The 22,607-nt window shown below is 29.4% G+C and overlaps 1 protein-coding gene across 2 annotated transcripts in view; it reads left to right on the forward strand.

Annotated features, from left to right (window-relative positions):
• The first annotated feature begins 593 nt into the window (after nt 1–593).
• Nucleotides 594–22,607, forward strand: part of LOC107439448 (enolase-phosphatase E1) — a 158,033-nt gene continuing 136,019 nt past the window's right edge. For both annotated transcript variants that reach the window (XM_043057304.2, XM_043057346.2), the window contains exon 1: nt 594–864. The gene's annotated coding sequence lies outside the window, so the exon portion shown is untranslated. The remainder of the gene's footprint in view (nt 865–22,607) is intronic.

Here is a 22,607-nt window from a genome sequence, read left to right on the forward strand (position 1 = left end):
TGTCAGGTAGTGAGGAAAAAATATTTAACTTGAGTCGCACTTATTCAAAAATAAATGAATTTGCATATTTTTAATTTGAAAATAAAACGAATTGACGTAATAGTTTTTATATCTATAGTGAAGTGATAATAATAAATTGCCTTATTCTTACAGATCATTTATAAAATTGATCATAGTGCGAAGTTTATGAAAGAACATCATAATTTGGAATCATATACTTAACAATTGAAATGAAGTTAGATTAAAATATTAGTTTATTTTAGGAAATTTCTCCGGTACATTAAATTTGATTTATTTATAATTTTGTACGATGTGATATGTTTTCGATAATACCGTATAACTTGGATTACTATATGTCTCAAATATCTTTTCAGTAATATTTTAAAATTTTAATTTTACCTTTTCAATGGGTATTTTTAATACTTTCTTTTTAAATTGGTGACTCAAATCGTTACTCACATTGGTTTTCAATGTTCATTTCCTTCCTCAGCCTTATGTCCTTTAGTTTCAATGGAAATTTAACACCAACCATGTATCACCCAAGTCAAATGTTAAAGTTTAAGCAATTGCTCGATAGATGGCGTTGATTACACATCTATTCCTGCTATTGGTCATCGCTCACGAACTCTGCGGTATTCCTTTTTGGGGTTCCATCTGATCTCTTCACCGCTATTGCCGGCGAATTGAACGGAGTTATCCTTTTATTTATTTTTCCTGTATGTATCATGTTTGAAGGTAAAGTGGAAAAAAATCGACTTACCATTCATAAGTCAGATTTTTAAAAGCACTGACAATCGTCTGATTATCTAGGACAGGCTTTAAAAAGGAATAGTTTATTTGACAAACTCCTCCAGGCCGAAAAAGGTATGATTTCACTTTAAATTTTTTAAATGTAAAATTTATTTTTATATTATTTCAAATAATAAGATAAGGTATATATTAATGTGTATGTTATAGTACCATGATATTTCTATGAAAATAAAATTATGTCATAGCAATAAGTTAACATATTTTGCTCATATTGTATTTTTGTTATATGTGAGAAAAAAGATTACTTAATAAAAATTTGTGCTTTTGTTTACCAATTAAATATTGTCAACTGCAAATTCTTAAAGATTAAGAACCAGGTTCCTCACCAAAATAATGCATAGATTTTGTTTTAATAATTATATCAAATAAAAGAAGAAAAAATTTAATGTGATTAGAATGAATTTCTCTCAAGAATTTAGTAAAATATTTTTCACGGCATTGAATGTTATTCTACAAAAATGCTTACTTCGGAATTTAGAAACAAAATTTTCGATAATTTCATTGAATTTATTTAAATAAGAGAAAAAACACTATGACTAAATAGCTTGAAAATCCATAAGAATGTGGAAAAAAAATATATTTTGCAATAAGTAAGAAACAGGTAAGAAAGTTATCAATAAATTGTGTTTTCTGTATGTTTGCACATGTTTACAACAAACAACAAGCAACGGTTACAACAAGAAACAGGTAAGAAAGTTATCAATAAATTGTGTTTTCTGTATGTTTGCACATGTTTATGAAACTGAATAATTGAATTTTTATCACATACGTTAGATATGTTATTAAACGTTTTTTAAATATGTTTTCTTGAAATAATGTTCATTATATTATCTGTCATTATTGTGTAGATGCGAGGCAAAAGCAATGATTCTTATTAATTTTGAGATTTTGTGAGTTATAGTGAGTGTAATTATTTAAATTAAATTAATTTGTATTGCATTTGTTTATAAATGATCAAAACGCTTATTTATTTCATATAATTATTTCATTATTACTTAAAACTATTTGTATTGATCTTTAAAACAAAAATATGTAATATTTTTACAAACATTAAAGGTAAATGGTTGTAACAGATGTGTGCAATATAATTAGACTCATTTCAAATCACTTACTTGCAATAAAAGACAGTGGTAACTTCATATTTTTATTAAAAGCTGTTATGGTTCTTTGAGTATTGTTGCTTATAATATTTAAATAATTTTAAGAACTGAAAAAACTGAGCTGTGTATATAAGAGCGACTAACATTTTTCACGCAAGTACTGTACAAATGTGCAAGTGCTTTTTTCTCAACTTAAGTTTTGCTAAATAACGTTACTTTATTTTTTCTTGACAGAATTTCTCATATTTTATTATTTATTTTTGAGTACCTATATCTCTCTATCTCATATTTACCTCTAAATGTCATTCAAAAGAAGGATACAAAAAAAAATTCATAAAATATTTTTTTCATTTTAAACATATATTTATTCAATGATAATGTATATTGAACGTGTTTTATACTATGGTGCATGATACTATAATTAATAATTAAATGGTCTAATGTACGTAGTTAGCCATACAAAGAATGCTCATTTATTAGGTATTTTTAACTACAGGCCCAATAATATAGCAAAGGCATGTATTTTATTCTCCAAACGACTAATTTATTACTTACGTATATTATTATTACGACATGTTTATTACGAACGTGCGGTGATTGAAATAGTTTTTTTTAAAGAAAAATAAGCATAACTAGGGAAATTAAAAAAATGACAATGCCGATTACTAAATTCTTCTTTATATTATTAAGTGAGCCGGGGTGGCTCAGGGGTAAAGCGCTCGCCTCCCAATGAGGTCAGCCGGGTTCGAATCTCCGCTGTGACTGTTTGATTCGAATTCCTCACCTGGCTCGCAGCCAGGTGAGGAAGCCGGTGCAGAATTTGTATGGACTAACTCTCTCTGGTATTTAAACCTTGTTCACCTCACTCACCATTCTGACGTAAAATATTCTCAGCGGTGGACGGATTAGGGGTTAGAGTGCCCTTGCAGTCAGGCTGACCGTGGAAGGTTATCGTGGTTTTTCCCTCCATGTAAAGCAAAGGTGGATTAGTTTCATCAAAAAGTCCTCCATGAGGGTACATTTCTCCCAATACTTGCCCCGATATTCCCTTGTCTTCTGGATTGGGTTCAAAATTACAAGGCTACAGAGTTTACCATGTGTAGTCATGTACTGAAAATTCGGTCGGCTTTTCAACGACTGTTGTAAAAAATGAAATATAATTTAAGTCAATAATATTTTGTAAAAGTAAAGCATTTCCACCGCAGTCCGTTGTGGGCCAGGGGTGTCATGAAGGTTAAAGTTTCAGAATTTCGTGAACAGCTACATGATTCGTTAATAATATTTAGATCTTTTAAAATATAATCGATCGTCTTCAGCAAGCTTGTTTGGTGAATCCAAGCAAATTTAAGGCATAGGGCAAAAAAATCCCACTGTTAGCTATTTTTGCGTACTTGTCTTCAAATAATTTAAAAATTCCTGTTACAGGAATTAGTTCTTCGTGTATGATAATGAAACATTTTTAAGCCGTAATCTCATAACATGGAAATACTAACGCACTGTAATGTTAAGTATTAAGTTAAATTAAGTTTAAAACTAGATAAGATCATCAATTAAAATGTGCAAAAATGACACTCATTAGACTTTTTTTTATGTCACAAGCAGTTCTAGTTGTTTTTGATTAACTTATAATATCTTAATCAAACGCAGTTTCAGTTTCTTAACTTTTCTTTTGAAACTGTAGCTATCAGTTCAGGCATCTTATTTAACATCATATGCAATTGAACGAATTTAAACGCGTTGAAAAAACTTTTATGCTTTTTGGAGAAAAATAAGCAGATAGTAAGAAATTATGGGATTTTGTTTAGATAGAGATGGCAAAACGTTTTATATATATATANCAGTATATATATATATATATATATATATATATTTACATTTCTGGTAATTTGACTGCATTATAGTGATTTGTGTAAATGCATCGTTGGTTGTTTTTGTTTTATTTTATAACCGTCGTTTGAGCAGCCACGCATGTTCAACTTCCTAGCCTTGTAATTCTGAACCCAATCCAGAGGAAAACCGCGAAAACCTCCGAAGGTTAGCCTGAAGGCAAGGGGACGCTAATCTATGATCCTTCTACAACTGAGGAAATTTTACGTCACCACTGTGGTCGGTGCGAGCCGGTGCGGAATTGGTATGGACTAACTATCTCTGGTATTTAAACCTTGTTCACCTCATCGGGGGGAGCACTTTATCCCCTGAGCAGCCACAGCTCTCATAGGCTGATTTTAGGATTTCATAACCATCGTTGAACAGTCGATTCAATTTTGGGGTTACGACCACTATGATCAAATCTGTATCCTTGTATTATTGAATCCAATAGAGAAGACAAGGGAACTCCTGGATCAAGTATTGTGGAAAATTGCTTTCATGGAGGACTTTTTGATGGAACTTACCCGCATTTGCGTTACATCGATAGGAAGACCACGAGAATCTCCCATGGTTAGCCTGACGGCAAGGGACTCTGATCCATTGAGGAAATTATAAGTCAGCACTTGTCGGTGTGAGTCTGGTGCTGAATTCTTATCGACCAGAAATCGCGGGTATTCAAACCCGATTCATTTCATTGGAAGATGAACTCTCTATCTCCTGAGCCACCACGCTTCCCTCATATGCAGATTAGAAAGTCCTTCTTTTTCTCATTCATTTTGCAATACACCGAGAAAATTGGAAAAGTCTGTAGTATTTTCCGATCAGCTTTATACTTTTTAGACTAAAAGTCTAATAAGCCTACAGAGTTTCTGCTACATTAAAAATAAATCATTCAAAACCCAATTTGACTTATCTACTTTTGCTGTTTGCTATAAGCTAAATGCTGTCGTGTTGTAAAGGCTTATTGTAAATTATCGTATTAAAAGTTTATTGTAATGAGTGAAATAATTAATAGTTTAAAACAATTCAAATAGCGTGGGCAAGGCATTTATGCTCTTTCATTCTCTGTACTATCTGTCCTTACTGTCGGAGCAAAGTTCGCTCACCTAATATGGTGCCCCTGAAAGAGTGGCCACTAAATCTGCCCCTTAAATGTCTGAATTGACGAAATGTTAACACAGGTGGGTATTGGAAATGAAAAAAAAAATCAATAAAAAAGTTGTGATTGCCTTATTACGATCACTGGTTCCCTATTGGTCAAATCTTTTTTTTTTTCTGGGTTGACTCCGTTAAACAACGTAACAATTCAAATCATGGGTTGCCAAAACTGTCTTAATTGATGTTGGTCGTCAGATTGAATTTCATATCCTGCCTATGTACGCGTTTTAAGACGTCACAAAATACTTTTCCTTCCTCAGTATTCATATTTATATTAATATCCCGTCAAGCCAGTAATTATATGCTAATTATAAAAAGAATATAAAAATACTATAAATTATTATTATGAAAATACAATAAAAATGCCTGCTAGTGAAAATAAGAAGAAAAACAGCAGCAGTCGCCATAGCAACACATGCAATGACGACGCATGCGCACTGTTTACTATTACTTGAACACAGTTGAAAAGTGTGTAGACACTATCAAATCCAAACCAAAACCTATTTTTCCAATGGGTAAAAAACAATTCAAATAAAAGTGAAAATTAAAAAGCTGACTCTGAATTAATTCACTATTAAAATAAGGATTAAATAACACTTATTAGTAATGATTGCATTAATCGCATAAACAAACAGTTATTGAAATACTTGCTTAGAAAACAATACTATACATTAAAAATGGTTTTGACAGTAGTGAACATTTGAATTGCTGTCAGATCAATGTAGTTTATTTTTTATGTATTAGTTTCAAACTCTAGCAAAAAAGAAGAAAACAAAAATATCCTAAATATATTTGTGTACTTTATTCTAATTCATGTACTTATTTGTGAATTCATTGAATAAGATAAAATCACTTAGTATTCCATTTATGATAGACTAATTAGTTGCAGATGAATATTAATTAATTAAGTAAATGCTTTATTTAAATGAAAAGAAGTTATGAAGGGTCATTCTTTAAAAAAAAATTGTAATTAAACAAATTGTTTCCTTTTAAGTTCTTTAAACCAAAAAAATCAGAGAGCAAATTTCTGTCTGTTTTTCTAATCATAAAGAAGTTTTATTTAGTGTCAAAAATTTTATTTGTCTCAAAATTGCTGAGTTTGAACTAATTTCGAAAACAAATAGTCATAGTAATGGAAAATATTAAAAGGTTTAAATTAATAACAACCGTTTTCAGCTGTTTTATAGATGGAAATTAAATTTAAGAATGGTGGAAAAATGGTTTTGCTTATATATTACATTTTTTACATATTTTAAATGTTTTCCCTGACAAATATTAAAGAAAGGCTTTTAATGTGATAATTAAAAGATTAAAATTTAATAAATTCTAATCTTCAGATACCTTATACATGAATAAATCAGATAAATTATTTAATTTCTATAGACATTGGTAGTAATTGGTCAGAGGAATTAATTGGAGTAATTAAATTAAAGAGAAGTAATAACACCAAAATAATTTAGTACTGAACAATGCTGAGAGTTTCTTGTATAGCCGCGGATTTTTAGGTTTCAAAAATTGGTTGTTATAATAATAACAATATTAAGGGATTCGCATTGTCATTAAGCGTCTTAAAGAAGGTTTTCTTAAACTTTTTAGCCGACTCTTTCAGTTCTTTCTCCCAACAATAAATCATTTGGGGTTAGTGTTCTTAAAGGGGGAGGGGAGAAAGCGAGAGGCCTAGAAATTGACTTTTTAGAAAATAAGGGAGTTCTTTAATTAATTATCAGTTTCTTTTCGAGACTTAAAATATCATGCGTATGCCTCTACATGTATCATGCCTCCACAGTAGTATTTTGATATTTCGTAATTCCTTTTCTTCATGTATTGATAATCATATTTCAAAATCTATCAATCTATATAAAGATAGCATAATGTTTATATGTATGCAACCTATACAAATCCTCAATTCGAACCAATTTGTGCCAAATTTCATGAAATACATACACTCAAAGACAAAGCGGACCAGACTATCTTCTTCTAATATTCCCGCATTACATACCAAAGAAAAAGTTTTCCTTAAGATTTATTAAATATTTTGTAATATGAGTGATTTGCTAGCTTACAGCTCTATTTAACCATTATGGTTTTCGTGATCTTGTTTTTTTAAAAAAGCGAAAAACAAATTCTTTATTTTGTGTATGTATAAATTTTGTTTCTCGGTTGATCCTCGTTATTAAATTAATCATAACTGTGATTGTATAGCTCGCAGCCAACTCCTTATATTAAAAATTTACCACAATCAGGCACTTTATTCTATACTGATCCATTTCGGGGGCCATAAAAACCTTTTACCACAGTATCTATATTTGTATATTAAGTATCTAGATAGGTAGGGAGGTACTTAATTTATGTCGCACTAGAACTGCACAATGGGCTATTGGCGACGGACTGGGAAACATCCCTCATGATGATCCGAAGACATGAGATCGCAATTTTGATCTTGCTAGTTATCTAGTATGGTTTTCTGAAAAGAATAAATGCATTCTATTCATATATTATACTTTTTAGTTTAAAGCTTTTGTTTTTGTTTCCATTACCGTTAGTTTTAATATATTTAGTTACATATTGAGGCACCTTTCAAAATCATAACTCTTAACAAGTAACTCGTGGTTTTATATTTCCTTCGAAATACTAATTCGGGACTTCACTAGCCAAACTCGCTTACCATTGACCTTACCTGAATTAACGAATGTAAACTACTGAAACTTCAAGAACGTGCAATAAATTCCTTATTTTATTAAATAGTGCTGTAAACAAACGAACATCGAAAAGTATTATCTTTTGACCATTTACAAAAATATGCAGATTCGTTTACAATTTCATTTACATCACTTACTAATGCTGAACCAATGAGAACGTTCCATTTTTTAAAGCTATCCCGTATAATCGTATCAAAATGTCGGAACGATTCTTAGATTTGGAGAGTAAAATTGCCTCTTCCACCAACAGTTCAAATTTTAGTTCGCTTATACAAGCGATTCTGGTGTTATAAATGAAAAACATCCACAGACAAGCACACCAACAAACTCTTCTTTTCATTCTTATAGATATAAACCTTTAAAAAAATTTACATGCATTATATTTGAATTAATAAATATTACTTGAGACTGAACATTTTTTTTTCTTTGAGTCAAAGAAGTACACATGCGTCAGCTACGTGAAGAAAAGAAAGAGATTTTAGAAAAATTTCCATGAGTTAACGCTTTCCCATGAGTTAACGCTAACATAATGAGTGGAAAGAAATCACAGAATGAACGGAACAGAATTTACTACGATTCTATTATAAAAATGGGGAAAAATATGTTTTTAACAAATTTCCTCAGAATTAGGTGATTTTAACTGATCTGGACGCTGTTAAAGATTGGCATTAAGTCATGAAAAATGAATAAAAATATCTATAAATTATTACAAAAATGGATGAATATTTTAATATATATATATATATATATATATATATATCACGGGATTCAACAATCATTATTGGTTAGAAAAAGAAGGTTCTAACTTACGGAATCCCTAGGATCTTCCTAGCGCTCCGTAGAACCATCTCTTGGGAACCATTGCTCTAGATACTACTTCAGTTGAATGCTCTATCATATATCGGCTGAATGCTCAATTGAATACTCTGTATCAATTACTCTATATCGTGGCTAGAAAGCTCATTATATTTTTTTCTAGTGTGTTCACCTAAGCTGCTGTTTTCAAATAGTCTTTTTTTTTCCTTTGTTAATTATAGGCCTTTATAAAAGGATTTTTTTTCTTCATAATCCACTTTAATGTGATGTACCCAGTGGTTTCAAATGCATCAATCAGAACTAGAAGCGTAATAGTTTTGCAGAGTTCTGTTCCCAATGCAAATCATGAATTATGTTGCAGGGTATCCTGGGGTCTGGATTCGCGTTGAAGGTGCAACAGCAACAACGCCAGAAGCACATGATCAGGAGGAGAGTTCCTGCTGCCACGNGATTTTTTATATATATATATATATATATATATATTTCAAAACTTACATACGGGATAATACGTAAAACTATGACTTCTGACCAATGAGAGGAAAACTAGATTTACAAATTTATTTTATTTATAATCCTTTATAAACGAAATAATAAATAATAAAATCACTTTCTGGCAAACTTATATAATAGTTTGAATTTGAGGTTTGATTAGTCTCAGTCAGATTTCTAGAAAAAAGTATTGAAATATTATCTAATGAACTCAATGTATTAGTGTGCAAAAAATTTTGTTGCGTCGATATTTTTAGTGCAGGTAAAGATTTCATACTCTTAAACTTCTTTATTTTCCATATTGTAAGGTGTAACATTATATACACTAATCACCAGTCATCCATGAATGTATCGTGCCTTAAAACTAAATAAATGTCAATAAATTCTTAAAACGGCAGGAAGTTCAATAAACTCCTCTCATCTCATACCATTTAAAGAAAAGAATTCGCCCATTTTGCAGATCTAAGTTATATTCAAACAGACAAATGGCTTTCATTTATTTTTTCAACTTAAGAAGCCTCCTTAAGAGCCCTGTTCTGTTCATAATAGCTTTGTCATATTGATTTGAAAGGTAAAGTAAACAGATTTCTTTTATCTTATACTGCTTTAACCTTTTGTTTTGAGTAGTTAAAGAAGAAAATGGTTTGATATTATATGTGTTATTTAAAATAATAGTTTATTCTTTAGAATTCTTTTAATGTACATTGTAAAAACAATGGTGCAATATCTTTCCGAATTTAACGTTGATTTACCCTTTAAATTGCGTAAAGGAGCAATATTTTCTACAAATCGATCATTCATATAAAACTTAAAGGATGTATAAAAGCTCTAAACGCCAAAAATGCATAAAGTTTACTCCAAGATTAAGCCTCTTCACACCTTAAGTAAAATATTTTTACTTTCAAAAGCTCTATTGTTTTCTCGTTTTGGATATGGTCTGTAATTGCTTACAATCAATAACAAGTTGGCGAGTTTTTATGCCTGCCTTCAATGCTGCTTTTCATCTGCAGAAACTAAAGCTCGCAGTAAAATATGTCTGAAAGTTTTTATTTGCGTAATAAGATTGCTTATACTTTAATATTTAAGTCGTCTCTGTAAACTGTATTAAATTAATTTATATTGTATTCTTTCTATCCCCGCCTGCTGTGTTAAGCCTAATTTGAATTCGTCTTAATGTTCTCTTTGTACTATGCCTATGTTTGATTTAAAAACTTCTTTCATTTTAAGAATTAGTGTATGTATGCCACCTAAATTAATGATTTTAATTTTATATTGTCTCGTAAAATTAACTTCACTGATTCTTATGCGTGTCATATCATACAATAATTATACGTCTTAGTGTTGCTGAATTACAAACAGGGCGGTGCTTATTTGCACTAATTAGCGTAGAAGAACATTCAAGGTGTCTTGTTGATAAGATTAACACAACTTTGGTGCATAATAATGAAAAAAAAAATTGTGTTCAAATACACAAAATTTTCATACAGTGTATCGAATAACTGTAGTTAATTTTTAACGACATATAAATTAAATAAAAGTTCTGCACATAATTTACGATTTTTCATTTGCCACTTTTTGTAATTTTAAACAAAAAAAAAATCTAATACAGCAATACAATAATATAACTTCACTAAATAAAAAAAATTCATGCTTGAACTATGACTCATTAATACACTTCATATCAAAAATTATATCGTCGCATTTAATTATAGAATATTGCTAGCAATATTCTACAATTGCATACAATATTCACGTAGCGATATTTAGTAAAACTGCTAATATTCGTTTTTGCATAGAATAAATTTTAGTCTCAAATAATGGATAAAAAAGTTTTTTAAGCACTTAATCTAAAAGCAGAAATTTTAAGCAAACTTTTGATCACCGCATCATGTTATACAAAATAAAGAGTGTTCAGTGAATCATTTAGATAAGTTCATCAAAAATATAAATACTTCAAGCCGAAATAGTTTGCGAAGAGCGAATGAATGGACTGGGAATAGCATTGTGGCCGGAAGTTTGGACTAACTAATCAATATAATGCTCCCAGTTTGCGGAATTGCAATTATTGTCAAAGGAGGTACTTAAATTAATATAAGATTTGAAGCGGAATTAAGTTGCACATTAAATTGTATAAAAATAAGTCTCTTTGCTTAAATAAAAGTTATAAAGTGTATCAGATATCTCTAATAACAAAATGAAGAGTTTGTGTGATTGCGTGTGCGCCTATTTCCAATTTCTCTTATAGCGCAAAACTGCTTCCTGAAATATAGAAAGCGAGTCCATGGGGCCATTTGAGTTTCTATTCCTAAGACTCATTTAAAAATTTTAGTTTTTCATTAGGGAAAAATGTTTTAAAATGTAAGTTTCTCATTGGTTTAGCAAAAACCATTGGTAATAATTAAAATATAAACAGTTTGCTACATGCAGCTAATCACATGGTTATATCTAATTACGTGCTTGTGCATGGCATTATTATGTACAGCCTTAAGACTTGGATAAATCATCGTGCTGAATTTAATTCCGAATGAGATTTCCTTAAATATCTGCAAGAAATGTCAAGCGTATGTGTTTAACCTGTTTGGCTGTTCAATGCATCGTCGCTTGTACGTATCCAATTCTGTTCTCAAAATATTTGAACGATAATATTAGTGATGTTTGCTAGCTTTTAGCTCTATTTAACCAAAAAAGAAAGAGTTTATAGCGCTTCCATTAATATTTACATATCTTTCCTTTTTTATGTCTCAGATACTAACTTAATAATTGCATACGCGTGGTTGCATACGCGTACTACTTAACCAAATTAAATTTTTTAAAGTTATCTAAAATTAGTGCTAATTTTGTTTGCAGTTATGTCACTAAAAAGTGTTTCTAAAAAAGGAATAATTTAAAATCAACAGTAATTGAAAAAAAAGAGTGGAATGTCTGGTGAAACGTAAAATTAATGTAGAATTGGAACTAATTTATTTAGGAGAAACATCAAATAAAACCATACCATAATTAACGCAAATTATGCTTAACCTAATTAAAATTTTTCATAGGTATTTATTGAATTATAAATATAAGCTGTATGCTAAAAAGTTGAGAAATAAATTGAGAAAACTTATTTATTATGGAGAACCGATAGAAAACGTCTGACATTGATTCCAAAGTGTGGATTGGATTGACTCCAAAGACATTTTATAAATTTTGGTAACAATTACTTATTGAAATATTAAAATACGAACGACTGCGAACACTTAATGAAATATAAAAGTTTGTAGCAATTAGATCAGATTGGACATTTTTTGGCATTTTCCCAGAAAAAGACTAAAGTTTTACGATTTCAGTTGTAAATTTTTTTTTCTTTGTGAAATTGAATTATTATCCGCAACCTTAACAAAGCATTGCGTTGCCTGAACAAAGTAACCTAAAAAAGAATTAACATCTGTAACCTAAACAATGCGATAAACATTGAGTTGTTTCATTTAGAGCATTTTCGCCTCATTTAAGTTAGCCAAACCTTAAATATGACACTCAAGTTACCAAAATGCGACATTGCATTTTTACAATTTTCAAAATTACTTGTTTTTATGTACGTAGCAATTAAGTCTGGTTATCAAAATTTTGGAACCTTTTAGACTAGATAAAATGTAGATGCCAGATGAAAAATTGTTTAGATCGTTTCCTGATGAATGCAACTAGAGTTTATCGTCATTTTATTGCAAAGTTATATTTATCGTTAACTATCTTAAGATTACAATCTAAAAAAATTTATACAGTAAAATATTTAAGATTCACACTGTCGAAAATAGCCATTTCCTGTAATTTTGTCTTAACACCAATTTTAACTTAACACTGGGAACTGTCCTTGACAACTATGAACAGTTCTTGATGTAGGGAAATACTGAAGATATTATTTTACTCTACTTGGTGTAAAATAGTTGTCACAGTTTTTGATATTCAGTAACACTAAAATTTACAATATGACTTAGATAGGATACACATTAGAGTCAGAAAAGTTATTATTGCGATACAGTATAAAATAAAAATCACTGATTTAGGATGCATATAAACAATAATTCTTAAAATAACAATAATTAGTAAGACAAACACACGCGTAGCACAGATATAATATTAAGACGAATTCGAACTAGGCTTAACAATACGCAATGCGGGAAGAAATTATATTTTATAAACTTCTTTTATACAGTTCACAGAAATTTAAAAATTAAATTTCAATATCTAATTACTCAGCTAAAAACAAACATACATATTTGATGAGCAAATAATTGTTTCAGTAAATATATTGCAGCATATAAGAAAGAAAAACAAATCTTACGCTAACATGTCAAGACAACTATAAAGATTGGCACTTACGTTGTGAAAATTCACTAATTTTGAAAAAATTATTTAAAATAATAATTTTTTTTTTGCGAACTGCATCTGATTTTTAATGCACCAGTCTACGAACGTAAAAAAACATAAATATAATGTACATACAATCACACTTTTGTGTCTATGCATGCATTTAGTTTTGAACTTAAATAGTTATGTACGTGCACATGCAGGTATATACCTATGTTGTATGTACAGTGCACGGAAATAAATCAGAACATCCACAATAGCTTTTGATCTAATGATCGGATTGTCATGTACCAGGACTCAAACTTACGGATTATGGGAAATGACCCTGAATTATACTTAAATTAATTAGTGCATAATAATAAATTTACTTTCTCTGAATCAACAAGCCTTTTTTTCAGCAAGGTTGGATACCAAACCCATGACTATGAGAAGGTTGGGCAGAAAATTATCTGAAAACATTCTGAAAATTATCGGTCAGGAGAGTGGTCGAAAGTGTACACTTCTTAATGTTAAGTACTTTTTACATATTTAATCGTATCTCAAGAGCTTTTTAAGCGAATTATTTAATTAAAAATACGACTTATTTAAAATTCGATTTCTCAAGGACTCTTCGACCAATTTCACCCAAATTTTGTATTTTATTTTGTAAATTTACATACCTTAAAATCATGGAAAAAATTACATACCTCAGAATTAAATTCTTTTGACAATTATTAAATAAAATAATAAATATTCAGTGAAATTTATATTTCGCACAGAATTATCTCAGGATAAACAAATTTTATAATTGTGTGCAAAAATTTTTCAATTAGCTTAAAAAGTTCTTGAAGTATGGCAAAATACGCAAAAGTGAAATTGATATTAAGGGGTCCAAACTTTGGATCGCTCCTCTGACCAAACTATGGGGACCATATTTTCCAGATTGCGTGTTTTAGGGGTCAGAAATCTGAATCCGACGAAAAAACGGTATGCTTATTCAGAGAATGTTCGTTTTTGTGTCTGATTTTGTAATTTGAAATATCGTCTGCACTAATGAACATATTTTATCATCCTCTCAAACCATTAAAATTGAGTTCTGGAACGTAAAGATCCGAAAAGTTATTCAGGGTAGTTCATATTGCTTGTTGGTGCATTGTACATACGTGCATCCATACACTGCTTTACTACACGTACATATATTTGTACTTGTCTGTATGCAATTACATAATCAATAATTTAGACACACATGTGTATACGTAAAATTCGAACACTTGATATGCTTACGTACTGTCATACATTGTATTTATTTACATGTATTATAAATGCATGCACACAATCAAACTATGCAAATAAATTTTACATATATTTTATGTACATATATAAATTCGTTCATTGCGCGTACATACATCTAGATACATTATATTGTACATACATTATCCGTCCTATCGTTTTATGATCTGATTACCAGTATATTTACTGTAATCGGATATTACAATTTTCTATATATCATGTTTACCTTGTAAACATGATTAGTGAAGCCTTGATAAACATAATTATGATTACCTGTAATCATATCGTTTGATTCGTTGAAATCATTAAAACTTGCAATGATAAACTTTGATTGCATGTAATCATGATTACCTATAAGCGATTTTCGTTTTGGTAACAATCATTTACGTCCATATGAAATTAGCGATCACGATACTTGTAATTGTAATTGATTTTGTAGCTTTAATTGTTACATTTAAGTGTTATTTAATAATAAAAGTGTTATACATTTAAGTATCATTTAATAATAATATATTTATAAGTATATTTAAGTGTATAGTCTTAATTATTTAATTTGATATTTTAAATTATAAGTAAAAAATCACAGACGTTATGGATTGCTGTAATCGACGCCCAATTTTGGTACAGTTGCAAAAAACCACATCGCAATTATGGACTCACCTTTGTTACAATCATGTTTCCTCGAAATATCAAGCAGTGGGACTCAAAATGCGACGATTTTTTTTTTAGAATAAAAAGATGCTCAGCGAAGTTGCATCATCTTTAGAGATAAAATGTTAAGTAGCAATCTCTATTTCTGGGATAAACGTCGCATTTAAGTTGTTTTGGGGGATCTCGCACGTAAGCTATGGAATTAAAAAGAGATGTTTTGCGTTAAAAGGATTTTAAATGAAGTGAAATAAATCGAAATTTGATCTTGTCATACGATTGCTTTATAACATCACGCGCACGGAGGATTTTTGAGTTCTCTGTTTTTCTCAACTAAGAAATTTGATTACAAAAATTGTTAGTCAAGGTAATACACAAAAAAAAAAATTAAATTATAAATAATCATTTCGAAGTAAAAATTTTATGCCCTGAGGTGGATTTTTCTTTGCAATATAATCAAATTTAAAATTAATAGGATGATATATTGTGAAACAAAGCGTTTTTAAAACCACTTGTTAAAAAACTCATTACATAATCTTTAGTGTAAAAACTTATATAAAAATACTCTCAAAATAATAATTAAGTGAAAAAAATTTTAGAATCGCGTTAAATTAATTGCTCTTTTGTGAAGGGAAACGTTTTCTATTTTCATGTACTTATTCTTGCAAGCTATAAAAATACTTTTACTCATTGGTGACTTATTTTCATTCATAAATATATAATTTTTATGTAATGCCGATTAGTTTTAAAAACATTTTTCACAGAAACATAATTCGTTTCTTCGGCCATTAAACTTCCATCACGTGATTTACTAATGATACAAGACGCCCTCTAAAAAATATTCAATACTAATTGTTTGTAAATAGAAATGCATGAGCAAAGAATTGATCGCAAATGTTTATTTTTGACTACACAATTTTTCTTCTATACAACGTCAGGGCAAAATAATAGAAATTGGATGAATCGATGAAAAAGATGCTCACTTAATGGAAAAAATTTATGAGTTTTCCTGTCATCAATAGAAATTAGATAGGTAACCTTATAACAGCATGCAATTTAAAAATAATTTTATTTCTCGTGAAAAAAAGAACATTTTTGTTGTTGTTACTCTTTTATTTTAAGAACTAATGAAGTGCATAAAATAATGTGACAAAAATATACACATTTCGAAATTTCTCGGAAACATTTTTTATAGATTTTTTTTCTTATACGGTTATACATCCAGAACTTTATCACCGTCAACTAAGCTCACTTAAAAAAGCCATTTTGTTCCATGCTGCTGTAAGCAAACTGTAGCTGAGGGGGCTAATCGCCAATTCTCATGACCAATTAAACTGGGATTTGAATTCCAGCTTTGATACTTAAATATTTCTTTCATTTCTTCAATAAATGAAGAGTTTCTAGCTTCCTGCTCTCTTCAATCATTGAATGGACTATTGGAATACGAAACTATCATTCACGCATAAATCGTGCAGTATCCACAGAACTCCAATGTCCGATTAAATCTGCTTTTTTAAAACTATGCTTTGCTGGAAATGGTTACAAGACCGTATAGTTTTGCATTCACGGTTTTTCAACCGTATCAGTAGTCAGCAGTTTCAAAAACAAAAAGTTAAAAAATGCTTCTGACCATGAACTTTTGGTTAATCAGATGGACAGACTGCTACCGGTTACTTTAGTTTAATTTAAGAATTGTGCAGTAATATAAATGATTTTTACTGCTATCTTAATTAGTTTATAAAAAGTAAAGTCTGGTTAATATTTTTTTTTCTTATAAAAAATAATTTGATTCACAAAATCCTCTTAGATTGCAAAAAAAATTTATTGATTTGCCCATTTCGATTTCACTAAAAACGGAAAGTCAGATTCATGTTTTAGCCCCACTATGTTGTCATAATTTCCATAAAGGGGACCATAATATCGCTAATATGAACCATAATATTTTCGGTATAAGTATTGGCTTTCCGGCAAAATTAAATTCCTAGTGCACTTAAGCATCCAAATAGAGTCTCGGTGCTGCCATCTAGTGCGGCAGAAATTAGACGTCCAAATTAACATGACCAACTGTATCTCACCCATTGTGGTGGTCCTGAAAGAGTGGATACCACTTCCAGAGAACGCATTAGGTCTGCTGATCGGGAAGACTGATTGTGCAGCTCATAGGAAATAAAAAAAAATTCGGTATAATTCTGTGGAGTTATTAATTAACAAAAAACAAATTTATCTGTTCAATGCTCTGTTAATTCACTGTTGATGATAAACGTTCAAGTAAAAATGCCCTAGGCTAAGCTAGTTATTTCACCACACTCGTGGTTAAGCCTAACGTAACTGTAACTGTGTTGATGGTAGTTGGTTATTGATATGAAAGTTTACCTTTTCCTTGTATTGATCTCTCTGCCCATTATTACAATCATAATTAGCATTATTCGTGCTTTTGTGCATTTAAAATAAAGGAGAGAGTAATTATGAAGTTTTTTTCAGATTTTCAAAAGCTCAAATTATCAACAATTATACATGTACGAAATACTTAAATTCTTTTTAATCCATGTATAAAACATGAAAGTAATTAATCTTTTTTCACTTTGCTTAGTAATTATATAGAAAAGGTATTTTTAAAGAAGGAAAAATATGAGATATGAGAATTGTTATGAACTGTGAGAATTTTTATATGCATTACCGATCATATTATTGAATACCTGTAACTCATAGGCATTTGAGAACATGCCTAGAAATGAAAAGTGTGAAACATAAATCTTTCATAAATAATCGGTTGAATGCTGCTTTTTATACTTTGACGATTTCATACGTTTGTACTAAATTTATGCTTAGCAGAGCAACAGGTTTAGACAATGTATCTTTTGAATTAATCAAATTCAATTTTGAAAAAAAAATTCTCAAAAAGAACAGGTGACAACATTAATAGATGATACATATAGTTTTTGAAATATCATAAAATATTCGAATATATATAGAACAAAAACAAAATTTTAATGTAAGATATAAACTTAATTATGATGCAATGAAAATTGAGATGCCTGATCTTGTTGTCTTTGTAACAAGGTGTAACAATTGAAAAACATATGTTGTAACAATTGAAAAACATAAGTTGTCTTTGTAACAAGGCAAATGATTCGTTTGCTATTGTTTTCATTTCATTGACTACTTTAACACATTATGGTAAATTTTATCATGTTCTTGTAGCTTTCACACTTTTTTTCTCAGTGTAATTCCATCGAATAATAGTTTATCTGATTTTAATTAAAATAATGAAGTTAAACATTTGTTTCTATAAAATGCCATAAGGTTATTTTTTTACATTCATAACTGGTTATTTAATATCCGGCAAAAGAATTATAGTTGATTATTTGGCTCCAAAGAATTTAATTAAATTGTGTAAAATATTTTCGTTATTCCAAATAATTAATCCCCTTCCATTTATATGATAATTTTTTTCATGCTCTTAAAATAATAAAAAGATCATTAACTTACTGTTTTGGTCACTAGAAAATAATATTTAATTAAAAAAATCTTTCCCCGACATTTCAACCAAGCTAGTTACGATATTATAAGCTTTGTCGAAATGTTTCTGAAAATGGACATGGAAAATTTATTATTTTAAATTTCAAGTTTGTATCATTATTAGAATCTTTCTTTTTCTTTCTGTAATTACCTAAATTTAATTTACTTGTTTGAAATTAATCTTGTTAAAACCTATATTAAATTTTAAACTTACATGTTTGTAAGTTAAAAATATTAAAATTAGTTTGTATTGAAATGTATTTCAGTGATTCTTTACGGCGACTGTGGCTTTTCTTGTTTTGTCTCTCTCAGCTATTTTTTTTTAAAGTTTCGTTTCTCACTTTTATTTTTCCTTTTTTCCTTTACTTCATGGTTTATATTACCTTTAAGTTACCTTTGTTTTTTCTCATTCACGTATGATAAATCTTGAAAATGGGTGCATATTTGTTGAACGCTTGAAACATGCCGATTGTTATTTACAATTTGTATATTTTTGAATTGAGTAAAGTCTTCAATCAAGTTATATTATTATCATATTTTTTTTACAATATATTTTTATTTAAATCTTTCCTAATTTATTTTATGATTAACTCAATTTTATATTTATAATTGTAATTTAAAAAGAAAAAAATACTCTGGTCAAAACTATTCGGTCACCTGGGTTTTTCATGGTTTGGTCTGGTTCCCTTAGTTTCATGGTTGGAAACATAAACTATGAAACGTGCGTGGAGATTCTGGACAATGCTGTTCTTCACTGTAAAAAATTCCAGAAACCAGTTTTCACCAAAAATTTTTCAGAAAATCTCGGAGAACTTCTTTTAATATTATGTTTCCGATCAATTGAGAAACATTTCTTTCATTCTGAAAAGTAGGAAACTGAATCCCATTGATGTCGATTCAAACGTGTTAACTCGATTCTATTAAGAGGTACTTTTTGATAGAAGACGGTTGACATTGTCGGTAGCCCCTAGCTTTACATGGGTGACTCGCAGTCGTGTCCGAACACGCCCACCTTGACCAATACTTCTACCTCGTTTGAAACGTCCACTTCGATTTGAACATATATAGTTCGATAAATGGTTCACAGTGAAGAGTTGACTTGTTATTTGTGACTTCGACATTGTCCTAATCACGCTGTTGCTACTCAGTCTTGATCACATGCAACAGGGATCTTTACACCCTCGGATGCTAATAGCAACACAGAAACTACCACTCCTACGACCATGATCCTGAAACAGCTCTCTCGATCAGCACTGAAAGTCCGGTGATCTTAATACAGCTCTCACAGCCTTGCGAAAAGCAGCAATGGATTAGCTAGTGGCATCCATTCATCGAATTTTCCCACAAATAAAATTCTGGTTGCGGAGTTTTGTAGCGAGGCTACCACTACAAATATTAAAATTTGAATTCACTAGTAAATAAGGCAAACTCGATTCCTTTTGAGGTACTTTTTGATGGATGATGGTTGACATGGTTGATAGTCTAGTCCTACAAGAGGTTTCTGAAATATCCAGAATAGTTTTTGAAACTGCAAGCACCGTAGCTGCCCAATATATTCAGAAACGTTTCGGGATTTTTTTTTACAGTGAAAATTTCGAGTCGATGTGTTTTTTTTTTGTTTGTTTTTTCAACTTTTGTCTGTAAGCAAAATGTCTTATTGAAGAAAATTAGTAATTTGTTGTTTCAGTTGTCCCTTATCGAAAGCAGCAAATAATTTGCATGTTTCTAAAATAATTAAACAGATAAAATAAATGTGTCGAATAGTGTACTGTAGATGGCAAAAAGCGTAGCGGCTGTGTACTTCTAACTATATCATGTATTGGTAGTTTTTAGTAAAATATGCGAAAACACTTAGGAACCAAAATATCAAAAATTCATTCGAATTTTTTTAGATCAATTAAAATTTTATCTAAAAAAACTAAATATAGGGGAGCAATATTTTAGTTTGGAACCTATTTTTTTTCTCTATGAATCACGTTTACGCGCATTTTAATCATTTGTTAAATGCAACCAAGACATGATATTAAGAATTCAAAGCAATATTTTTTGCTTGCTATGTATTCTATTTAGCACTTTTATATGCATTTCATGTTTTTATATCCATTTAATTGTTTTAGATACCTACGGTTCAACTTCGCGAATGATATTATAGGTTATTTGTTAGAACGATGATGTTATATTTAATTACTATAAAATTTAAACGATTTTCTAACTCAATTGCTATATTTTTTATTCATATTTCAATTGTTTTCAAGTTTCCTCTCTTTTGTTATTTTTTTCTAGCTTGAATTGTTAATTTTAATTAGCCTATTTTAGTTAAAACATGTCCTATTTTAGTTTTGTGCTATTTTAGAATTTTCATAGCTCTTTTTTTACTTTATAGTAATTATCCAATATACAATAGTAATCATCCAATTTACTTTATAGCAATTATTCATTTATCCACATTCTGTATTAATCCACGAAGTTCATAATCTAAAGGTCACGAAGAAGGGAGTTTTTAATGAAGAACAATTGACAACCAAATACATGGTGCAACTAAATGCATTTTTTAAATAAATCTATTATTAGTTAATGGCACCGATTAATCAATTATTCATAATAATATGAACATGTTTATCAAAAATAGTAACAAAGGGAACAAAACTTTTGCACCTGCAAAGTATTCTACAATATTAGAAATTGGGTCATGACCATTTTTTGGTATTTGAAACTTATAAGTTATTAAAATATATATCAGATTATATGCATTATTATTCTGAATTTCCAGTTTCCTGATTTCATATTGCTTCTAATTTAATTTTACAAATAAGAATATAAAATGGCCATCCATTGTTTTGATTTTCCAAACTTATAAGTTATTAAAATATATGTCAGATTATATGCATTATTCTTCTAAATTTCCAATTTCCTGATTTCATATCACCTCTAATTTAATTTTACAAATAAGAATATAAAATGGCCATCCATTTTTTTATAACGGGATAACTACTTTGTTTGAATTATTCTTCTGAATTTCCAATTTTCTGATTTCATTCTGCCTTCAATTTAATTTTACAGCTCAGAATATTAAATGTCCATCCGCATTCCTTATTCCGGAATAACTACTTTATGTGCATTATTCTTCCGAATTTCAAATTTTTTGATTTTGTAATGTCTCCATTGTATTTTTACAGATGAGAATATTAAATAGCCATCACTTTCCCTATCACGTAAAAGCTTTTTTTTTACTAGGCAAAAATGGTTACTTTAAATATATCATTCATCTTGTGGGTTTTCCATTATTCGTTTCATTTATATAATTTTCCCTCTCTAGAGTGTTTATTTAAATTAGCATCAATATCTTATTTATAATTTACTCGATATAAGAAAATATATTAAGTTGTTTCTAAATTTCCATTGTTTTAAACAAATATGATTTTCCAAAGTTAGTAAGCAATTTTGTAATTAGAACGTTAATTTTTAGAATAAGTCTGTAATATTTTATTTTTAAAAAATTTTCATTGTATAAAACAGTAACAAGTTGACTAATCTTCTACGGCATCCAATTAACAGTTAAAATTTTCCTTACAATGATTTTTTTTCTGAGAGCGAAATTGAATTTTATTTTCTCTGAGGTTTAAACTAATTTAAAAGATTCAAAAGCGTAATTTAATTTAGGATTGTTCAAGGTATCATTAAAATGATTCATTCAAATGCGAATGTTAATTATATTCTTTATTTCTTCTAGATTTACTAATTTAGTTTTATTCTTCTAATTAATTAAAGTATCGACGTGCAGAATTACTCTTTGCAATTTTTACTGCACATTTATCACAAGGAAATGTAAATTAATCCATGTATTCAAACGAATCCATTCAATTTAATTTACATATCTCTGGTCAAA

The sequence above is a fragment of the Parasteatoda tepidariorum genome, chromosome 7 (genome assembly GCF_043381705.1).
Source record: "Parasteatoda tepidariorum isolate YZ-2023 chromosome 7, CAS_Ptep_4.0, whole genome shotgun sequence".
NCBI lineage: Eukaryota > Metazoa > Arthropoda > Arachnida > Araneae > Theridiidae > Parasteatoda > Parasteatoda tepidariorum.